The sequence below is a fragment of the Lolium rigidum genome, chromosome 1 (assembly GCF_022539505.1).
Source record: "Lolium rigidum isolate FL_2022 chromosome 1, APGP_CSIRO_Lrig_0.1, whole genome shotgun sequence".
Lineage (NCBI taxonomy): Eukaryota > Viridiplantae > Streptophyta > Magnoliopsida > Poales > Poaceae > Lolium > Lolium rigidum.
The window spans coordinates 10916838-10927930 of NC_061508.1; positions in this window are offsets into that span (position 1 = coordinate 10916838).

The window sequence follows — 11093 nt, forward strand, 5'->3', positions numbered from 1 at the left end:
CTTCCCCCATACCTTGTTCAAGCATTGCGGAAACTTCCGCGTGACGCCGTGCGAGGGTGAGCTTCCGGAGGGATGGAGTTGGCTCGAGGCTGACTCGGGGCGCATTGGTAACTTGGAGGAGCTTGACCTTCTGCTCTTGTTCTTCATTGGTAGGCCCCGCGAAAGCGGAACTTGGCTGATCAGAGGGAGGAATGGGTGAGGAGGTTCCCTTGGCGGAGTCGCCCTGGTGAGCGGGATCTTCAGGAATGTCGTCAAGGTCGATGACGTCCTTCGGATCCGGCTTGGAGGTGGATGAAGCTTTTGGCGGAACTCCAACCTCAGGAGTAATGGGAAATGAAGCCGGAGATGGCTTGGCCTTTTTCTTGTTGACCCTTGGGGCCTTGGGAGGCTGGCTTCCGGAACTTCAGGAAAAACATAAAAATATAAGAGCAAGTGTTAAATCGAACTTGGGTCTCGGAAGAAGACGCTTACCCGGAAGGCTTGAAAAAGTGTTGGATGGCAGGCTGCCCCTTGTTGCTGGTATTAATCAGCGCGAGGCGCTTCTTTTCCGCCTCAGCTTTCCGGTAGCCGCGATGCTGAGTGTCTCGCGGGGGCGTTTCGCGTAAGGGCTTGAAGGGGCTGGTTTCTTCCTCTTCGCGGGACGTGAAGCTTCAGGAGCTTCCGCCTCTGACGTGGCCTCTGGATCCGCGTGGCCGGTGGATGGGACTCGGAGGAGAGTTCCGAGTTGATTTTCCTCCAGCCGCCTCGAGCTGGTTCGAAGTTACACTTAGCCAAAAGTTCGAAGAAAAATAATAAACCAAAGTCAAGACGACGTATCGCGGTTCCGGATCCATTTGTATGGATATCCTTGTTGCATACGTGAACATGGAGTTCACGTGAGATCTTGAGGAGAACCCGGATCCTCTTGTCGATGGCGTCAGCGGACAGATTATCCTTGGTGGCGCGCATTGGATCATCGCGCCCCGTGTATTCAAACATCAGCGGTCCTCGTTTTGTAGCGGCTGGATCCGCTTGGTGAACCAGGAAAGGGTTAAGTCCTTCCTCGTCAGCCCCTCCTCCGTGAGCTTGCGGATCCGCCTAACAGCCGCGGGTTAGTTGAGGCGAGTCGGAGAAGTGGGGGCAAGTGCGTCCATGACGGAAGCTCGGTGGGAGGGCGGTTCTTGAAAACCGGAAGTTTCTTTTCGCTCGCCGGGTCGGAGACGTCCTTCGGATAGAAGAAGCCCCCGACCCGCACCTCGCGGATTCGTGGCGGTCGGTAGGGGGTAGACGCGGCCCGGGCGGAGTATAAAAGTGATGGATCCGCATGTAGCAAGTTCGGCAGATTGCCGGATCCTCTCCTTCTTGACAGAGAAAAAGTATTGGAATAAAGAAATCTCAGGGGTTACCCGGAGATGGCCTTCGCAGAGGGCGACGTGGTTGCTGATGGCGAGGACGCTGTTTGGAGAGATGTTGTGGGGTTGGAGTCCATACGTCTTCGCATCTCCAGAAGAAATCCGAAGGCGGAAATGAAAATCCGCGCTCCACCGGTGCCTTCGTCGCACCATCTCGTTGTCCTTCGGAGCCGGAGCAAGTTCATCCGGAACCGACCTCCAGCCTTCCGGGTTGCGTAAAGCCCTCCGACTCGAGGTTCTTGAGCTCCATCTCGGTGGTGGCACAGGGCCACCACTTTCCCTTAGCTTCGGAGTCGCGCTTCCGAGCTTTTGACTTCTTGGCAGCTTCCTCCGTCTCGCCGCACCATTTGACCCGCTTCGGAAGTTTTTTCCGGGTGAGCGGAGGTCCCCTCGCTTCTTTGCCAGAATCCCTCGGAGGATCCAGCTTAACTGGGGCGAAGGGAGGCGGAGCGGAGGAGATCGGCGTCGCCATGATTGGTTCCGAGCTTGGAGGCGGAGTTGTTGAAGACATCTCGAAGAAAATAGTTTGTCGGAAACTAATTTTAGTCGGATCCCATGTCGTCTTCCCCAAAGTTTACCCCTACCAACTACGGCACGAGAACGACGCTCGAGAGCTCACCGTGATGGAGTCCGCGGTGGTCGGAGTCGCCGGCGACGAGGTTTCTGCGCGGTGGCTCGCTGAAGTTAAGAACTGGACGAACACTGTGCGGCGGCGAGGCGACTCCGGCGAAGTTCCGGCGAGATTCCGGCACGGCGGAGAGGAGCTCGTGGGCGGCGCTTGGCCGAGAGGTGAGAAGGGGGTGAATGAGGGTAAAAGGGCTCGACGGCGGATATTTATAGGCCGAGGGGATAAGATTCGTGTTCCGCATCCCGTGGTCGGAACGCAAGCGTCGCACCGTTGGATGCGTGACACGTGTCCCAAACCCTAGCGGTAAAAATGGCTAGAGATAAGTTACCGCGGAAATCGCGCGAAAATGGCGCCGTAATTGGCGGAACCGTTTGAGTCTTTTAAGATTCCGGTAATTGCGTAAGGATAAGTTTGTTCTCATTCGTGCGGGGAGTAACCCGGAGATGTTCTTTGGAATGTCGATGGATGAAGTCCCGCAGGTGGGAGCATTTTCCGGCTTTAAGTTGGAAGAAGAAGAAAATGCAAAGTTGGAGCTCTTCAAGTTTCTCCGCGTTACCAACGTTTGCCGGAGATCATGATAGGCCAGCAAGGCGGAAACTGCAGGTGAAACTCGGAGAACTCTGGGGGCTACTGTTGTGGGTATACTTCATGGGTGTACCATCGACAGTGCCTAGATCCGGCAAGCCCGGGTGGCCCATAGACGGTGATGAGGCATGTGGCCCATCGGCGGCCCAGCTTGTCGTTGATCATGAAGGAAGAAGTCCAGCCCAGATCGGCAGGCCGGATCCGTACCGACATAGGAGTAACCCGGATCCATGGAGGCCCATGAGGAACCCGGATCCAAGCACGACGTATATGGAAGGCGGATCCGTGACGTGCACGGCAAGATATTGTACCATAGTTAGGCCATCTGTAATCCGGCTATGACTCTCCATGTAAACCCTAGATCCGTGCGCCTTTATAAGCCGGATCCCGGAAGCCCTAGAGGCACAACCACAACTCATTGTAACAACGCGAAAGCGCCCGGATAATTCCGTACAAGCAGCAGTAGGGCCCCGTCATCGTGCGGGTGTTCCGAAGCTGGGTAACTCGCGTACCACCGTCCCGTGTGCACTCCGCCCTATGGCCCCTACTTCTTCTCCCCCTCGTGAGGATCCCTCCTCCGAGGTACCGTCGATTAGGCAACGACACTCGCCAACGAGACTCCGAAGCCAAGGGAAAATGGTGGCCCTGCACCACCACCGAGACGGAGCTGAAGAATCTTGAGGCGGAAGGCTTCCTGCAACCCGGAAGCTGGAGGTCAGTTCCGAATGAACTAGCTCCAGCTCCGGAGGACAACGAGATGGTGCTGACGAAAGCACTAGTGGAGCGAGGTTTTTCATTTCCGCCTTCGGACTTTTTCCTGGAGATTCTGAAGGCGTATGGGCTCCAACCCCACAACATTTCTCCGAACAGCGTGCTTGCGATCTGCAATCACGTCACCCTCTGCGAGGGCCATCTCCGGGTAACCCCCGAGCTCTCTCTGTTCCAATATTACTTTACTGTCAAGAAGGAGAGGATCCGGCAATCCACCGAATTAGCAACATGCGGATCCATCACCTTCATGATCCGCCCGGGCCGCGTCTACCCCCACACCGACCGCCACGAATCCGCGCGGTACTGGTCTGGGGGCTTCTTCTACTTGAAGGACGTCTCCGACCCCGCGAGCAAAAGAAAGCTGCCGCCGTTCAAGAACTGCCCCGCCACCGAGCTTCTGGCATGGTCGCACTGCCCCCACCTCTCCGAGTCACTCCAGCTCACGCGCGCCGTCAGGCGGATCTGTAAGCTGACGGAGGAGGGGCTGACGGGGAAGGACTTGACCCTTTCCTGGTTCACCAAGCGGATCCAGCCGCTCCAACACAGGGACCGCTTGATGTTCCAATACACAGGGCGCGACGACCCGATGCGCGCCACAAAAGACAATCTCTCCGCCGACGCCATCGACAAGAGGATCCGGCTCCTCATCAAGATCCCACGTGAACTTCACGTTCACGTGTGCAACAAAGACATCCACATGAACGGTTCCGGAACCGCGGTACGCCGCCTTGACTCTAGTCTGTTGTTTCTTTTCGCATTCAAACTTTTGTCTAAGTGTTTAACTCTGTATTAGCTCGAGGCGCTTGAAGAAAACGAACTCGGAACTATCCTCCGAGTTCCTTCCACCGGCAACACGGATCCGGAAGCTGCATCGGAGGCGGAAGCTCCCGAGGCTCCCCGCCCCACTAAGAGGAAGAGGCCTGCTCCTTCCAGCCCCTATGCGAAACGCGCCCGCGAAGTGCTTAGCACTGCGGCTACCCGGAAAGCGGAGGCGGAAAAGAAGCGCCTCAAACTGATCAATACCAGCAACAAGGGGCAGCCTGCCATCCAGCACTTCTTCAAGCCTTCCGGGTAAGCGCTTATTTCCGAGATCCGAGTTCTGGTTTCACGCTAAAACTCTTACTTAGTCGTTATACTTTTTGTTTTTACTGAAGCTCCGGAAGCCAGCCCCCCAAGGCTCCAAGGGTCTTGAAGAAGAGAGCCAAGCCATCTCCGGCTTCAATTCCTGTTACTCCCGAGGTTGAGGTTCCGCCCAAGGCTTCATCCGCCTCCAAGCCGGATCCCAAAGATGTCATCAACCTTGATGACCTTCCTGAAGATCCCGCTGACCATGGCGACTCCGCCAAGGGGGCCTCCTCGTCCGTGATACGTCTCCAACGTATCGATAATTTCTTGTGTTCCATGCCACATTATTGATGTTATCTACATGTTTTATGCACACTTTATGTCATATTCGTGCATTTTCTGGAACTAACCTATTAACAAGATGCCGAAGTGCCGCCTCGTTTTCTCGCTGTTTTTGGTTTCGAAATCCTAGTAACGAAATATTCTCGAATCGGACGAAATCAACGCCTAGTGTTCCTATTTTACCCGAAGCATCCGTAACACACGAGAACCGCCGCAGAAGGGAGGCAGGGCCACCAAACCCTACCCCGGCGCGGCCAAGGGGGGGCGCGCCCCTAGGGTGTGGACCCCCTTCGACCTTCCCGCGCCGCCTCTCGCCTATAAAAAGCCCCCGGATCGAAAACCCGATACCAATTGACGAAACCCACGAAAACCTTCCGCAGCCGCCGCCATCGCGAAGCCAAGATCCGGGGGACAGGATCTCCGTTCCGCACCCCGCCGGAGCGGGGAAGTGCCCCCGAAGGCTTCTCCATCGACACCGCTGCCATCTCCACCGCCATCTTCATCACCGCCGCCGCTCCCATGAGGAGGGAGTAGTTCTCCATCGAGGCTCTGGGCTGTACCGGTAGCTATGTGGTTCATCTCTCTCCTATGTAGTTCAATACAATAATCTCATGAGCTGCCTTACATGATTGAGATTCATATGATGATGCTTGTAATCTAGATGTCATTATGCTAGTCAAGTGAGTTTTACTTATGTGATCTCCGTGAGACTCCTCGTCCCACGTGTGTAAAGGTGACAAGTAGTGTGCACCGTGTGGGTCTCTTAGGCTAGATTTCACGTAATACTTACTCATTGAATGGCATAGTGAGGTGCTTATTTATATCTCTTTAAGATTGCAGCATGTTGTATCACAATTTATCCATGTGCTACTCTAGTGATTTGTTATTAAAGTAGTTTATTCCTCCCGCATGTGTGCAAAGGTGACAAGTGCGTGCACCGTGTTAGTACTTGGTTTATGCTATGATCATGATCTCTTGTAGATTATGGAGTTAACTATTGCTATGATAATATTGATGTGATCTATTCCTCCTACATATGCATGAAGGTGACAAGTGTGCATGCTATGCTAGTACTTGGTTTAGTCTCGTTGATCTATCTTACACTAAAGGTTACTTAAACATGAGCATTATTGTGGAGCTTGTTAACTCCGGCATTGAGGGTTCGTGTAATCCTACGCAATGTGTTCATCATCCAACAAAAGTGTAGAGTATGCATTTATCTATTCTGTTATGTGATCAATGTTGAGAGTGTCCACTAGTGAAAGTGTAATCCCTAGGCCTTGTTCCTAAATACCGCCGAGTTACTACCGCTTGTTTACTACCGCTTACATTACTACCGCTTGTTTACCGTTTTATCGCGTTACTACCGCTGCAATACCACCACCATCAACTACACGCCAAGCACTTTTCTCGGCACCGTTGCTACCGCTCATACTTATTTATACCACCCGTATTTCACTATCTCTTCGCCGAACTAGTGCACCTATTTGGTGTGTTGGGGACACAAGAGACTTCTTGCTTTGTGGTTGCAGTGGTTGCATGAGAGGGATATCTTTGACCTCTTCCTCCCCGAGTTCGATAAACCTTGGGTATCCACTTAAGGGAAACTTGCCGCTGTTCTACAAACCTCTCGCTCTTGGAGGCCCAACACTCGTCTACAAGAATAGAAGCTCCCGTAGACATCAAGCACTTTTCCTGGCGCCGTTGCCGGGAGGAAAGGTAAAAGGCTCTCATACTACGGTCCCGTGTAAAGTATTTTTCCTGCGCCGTCGTGTGTGTGCTCGAAGCTATTTCCTTTAGATCCCGCAATTGCATCTTGTTGTTTCTTGTTTACACTAGTTTGGCATAATGTACAAGAGTGAGCTTCTTATTCTATTTCCTGATTTAAAACATGGATTGTTTGATGCGAAAATTAAAAAACCTATGAAATCTTCTTTGCATGCCGGTAGTAATATTAGTATGAACGCTTTGAACACCATTGTTGACAATGATATAGAAAGTTCTAAGCTTGGGGAAGCTGGTTTTCATGATATTTTTAGTCCCCCAAGCATTGAGGAGAAAATTTTCTTTGATGATACTTTGCCTCCTATTTGTGATGATTATAATGATAGTGGTCTTTTGGTGCCACCTACTATGGAGAGTAAATTTTGTTGTGATTATACTATGCCTCCTACACTTGATGAGAATAATAATGATAGCTACTTTGTTGAATTTGCTCCCACTACAACTAATAAAATTGATTATGCTTATGTGGAGAGTAATAATTTTATGCATGAGACTCATGATAAGAATGCTTTATGTGATAGTTATATTGTTGAGTTTGCTCATGATGCTACTGAAAGTTATTATGAGAGAGGAAAATATGGTTGTAGAAATTTTCATGTTACTAAAATGCCTCTCTATGTGCTGAAATTTTTGAAGCTACACTTGTTTTATCTTCCTATGCTTGTTACTTTGCTCTTCATGAACTTGTTTATTTACAAGATTCCTATGCATAGGAAGCATGTTAGACTTAAATGTGTTTTGAATTTGCCTCTTGATGCTCTCTTTTGCTTCAAATACTATTTCTTGCGAGTGCATCATTAAAACTGCTGAGCCCATCTTAATGGCTATAAAGAAAGAACTTCTTGGGAGATAACCCATGTGTTATTTTGCTACAGTACTTTGTTTTATATTTGTGTCTTGGAAGTTGTTTACTACTGTAGCAACCTCTCCTTATCTTAGTTTTGTGTTTTGTTGTGCCAAGTAAAGTCTTTGATAGTAAAGTAAGTACTAGATTTGGATTACTGCGCAGTTCCAGATTTCTTTGCTGTCACGAATCTGAGCCCACTGCCCTGCAGGAAGCTCAGAAAATTATGCCAATTTACGTGCATGATCCTCAGATATGTACGCAACTTTCATTCAATTTGAGCATTTTCATTTGAGCAAGTCTGGTGGCCTAATAAAATCCATCTTTACGGACTGTTCTGTTTTGACAGATTCTGCCTTTTATTTCGCATTGCCTCTTTTGCTATGTTGGATGAATTTCTTTGATCCATTAATGTCCAGTAGCTTTATGCAATGTCCAGAAGTGTTAAGAATGATTGTGTCACCTCTGAACATGTTAATTTTTATTGTCCACTAACCCTCTAATGAGTTGTTTCGAGTTTGGTGTGGAGGAAGTTTTCAAGGGTCAAGAGAGGAGGATGATATACTATGATCAAGGAGAGTGAAAGCTCTAAGCTTGGGGATGCACCCGGTGGTTCACCCCTGCATATATCAAGAAGACTCAAGCGTCTAAGCTTGGGGATGCCCAAGGCATCCCCTTCTTCATCGACAAAATTATCGTGTTCCTTCTCTTGAAACTATATTTTTATTCGGTCACATCTTATGTGCTTTACTTGGAGCGTCTGCTGTGTGCTTTTGTTTTTGTTTTTGTTTGAATAAATTGGATTACATCATGCTTGTGTGGAGAGAGACACGCTCCGCTGGTTCGTATGAACACATGTGTTCTTAGCTCATAATATTCATGGCGAAGGTTTTACTCTTCGTTAAATTGTTATATGGTTGGAATTGGAAAATGATACATGTAGTAATTGCTATAAATGTCTTGGGTAATGTGATACTTGGCAATTGTTGTGCTCATGTTTAAGCTCTTGCATCATATACTTTGCACCTATTAGTGAAGAAATACATAGAGCATGCTAAAATTTGGTTTGCATATTTGGTTTCTCTAAGGTCTAGATAATTTCTAGTATTGAGTTTGAACAACAAGGAAGACGGTGTAGAGTCTTATAATGTTTTCAATATGTCTTTTATGTGAGTTTTGCTGCACCGGTTCATCCTTGTGTTTGTTTCAAATAAGCCTTGCTAGCCTAAACCTTGTATCGAGAGGGAATACTTCTCATGCATCCAAAATACTTGAGCCAACCACTATGCCATTTGTGTCCACCATACCTACCTACTACATGGTATTTCTCCGCCATTCCAAAGTAAATTGCTTGAGTGCTACCTTTAAACAACTCAAAATTTATCACCTCTGATTTGTGTCAATGTTTTATAGCTCATGAGGAAGTATGTGGTGTTTATCTTTCAATCTTGTTGGGCAACTTTCACCAATGGACTAGTGGCTTCATCCGCTTATCCAATAATTTTGCAAAAGAGTCGGCAATGGGATTCCCAGTCCCAAATTAATTAATAAAAATAGACACTCCTCCATGGTATGTGATTGTTGGACGGCACCCGAAGGATTCGGTTAGCCATGGCTTGTGTAAGCAAAGGTTGGGAGGAGTGTCATCATAATAAAACTAAAATAAAAAGGCACTCCTTCATGGTATGAGATTGTTGGCGAGGCACCCGAGGATCTCGGTTAGCCATGGTTTGTGAAAGAAAGGTTGGAAGGAGTGCCGCCCAAAAATAAAATAAAATGGGAGCCGCTCTTTGAAGGTTTGTCTGGCAAGGGGGTTAGAGTACCCGCTACCATTCGTTGACAACAACATACACCTCTCAAAACTTTATTTTTATGCTCTCTTTATGTTTTCAAAATCAAATCTCTAGCACAAATATAGCAATCGATGCTTTTCCTCTATGGAGGACCATTCTTTTACTTTCAATGTTGAGTCAGTTCACCTATTTCTCTCCACCTCAAGAAGCAAACACTTGTGTGAACTGTGCATTGATTCCTACATACTTGCTTATTGCACTTGTTATATTACTCTATGTTGACAATATCCATGAGATATACATGTTACAAGTTGAAAGCAACCGCTGAAACTTAATCTTCTTTTGTGTTGCTTCAATACCTTTACTTTGAATTATTGCTTTATGAGTTAACTCTTATGCAAGACTTATTGATGCTTGTCTTGAAGTGCTATTCATGAAAAGTCTTTGCTTTATGATTCACTTGTTTACTCATGTCATACACATTGTTTTGATCGCTGCATTCACTACATATGCTTTACAAATAGTATGATCAAGATTATGATGGCATGTCACTCCGTAAATTATCTTTGTTATCGCTTTACCTCGCCGGGACGAGCGTAACTAAGCTTGGGGATGCTGATACGTCTCCAACGTATCGATAATTTCTTGTGTTCCATGCCACATTATTGATGTTATCTACATGTTTTATGCACACTTTATGTCATATTCGTGCATTTTCCGGAACTAACCTATTAACAAGATGCCGAAGTGCCGCCTCGTTTTCTGCTGTTTTTGGTTTCGTAAATCCTAGTAACGAAATATTCTCTAATCGGACGAAATCAACGCCAGAGTTCCTATTTTCATCTGAAGCATCCGCACACACGAGAGGACCGCGAGGGGGCCACAGGGCCACCAAACCATAGCCGGCGCGCTGCATGGGGGCGCGCCGCCCCTATGGTGTGGCCCGCCCTCGACCCTCCCCGCGCCGCCTCTTTCGCCATATAAAGCCCCCGGACTCGAAAACCCATACCAATTGACTGAAACCCACGTAAACCTTCCGTAGCCGCCGCCATCGCGAAGCCGAGATCCGGGGACAGATCTCTGCTTCCCGGCACGCCGCCGGAGAGGAAGTGCCCCTGAAGGCTTCTCCCATCGACACCGCTGCCATCTCCACCGCCATCTTCATCACCGCCGCTGCTCCCATGAGGAGGGAGTAGTTCTCCATCGAGGCTCTGGGTCAGTACCGCAGCTATGTGGTTCATCTCTCTCCTATGTAGTTCAATACAATAATCTCATGAGCTGCCTTACATGATTGAGATTCTATATGATGATGCTTGTAATCTAGATGTCATTATGCTAGTCAAGTGAGTTTTACTTATGTGATCTCCGGAGACTCCTCGTCCCACGTGTGTAAAGGTGACAAGCTGTGTGCACCGTGTGGGTCTCTTAGGCTAGATTTCATGTATCACTTACTCATTGAATGGCATAGTGAGGTGCTTATTTATATCTCTTTATGATTGCAGCGATGTTGTATCACAACTTATCCATGTGCTACTCTAGTGATTTGTTATTAAAGTAGTTTATTCCTCCCGCATGTGTGCAAAGGTGACAGAAGCTGCACCGTGTTAGTACTTGGTTTATGCTATGATCATGATCTCTCTGTAGATTATGGAGTTAACTATTGCTATGATAATATTGATGTGATCTATTCCTCCTACATATGCATGAAGGTGACAAGAGTGCATGCTATGCTAGTACTTGGTTTAGTAGCGCTTGATCTATCTTACACTAAAGGTTACTTAAACATGAGCATTGATTGTGGAGCTTGTTAACTCCGGCATTGAGGGTTCGTGTAATCCTACGCAATGTGTTCATCATCCAACAAAAGTGTAGAGTATGCATTTATCTAT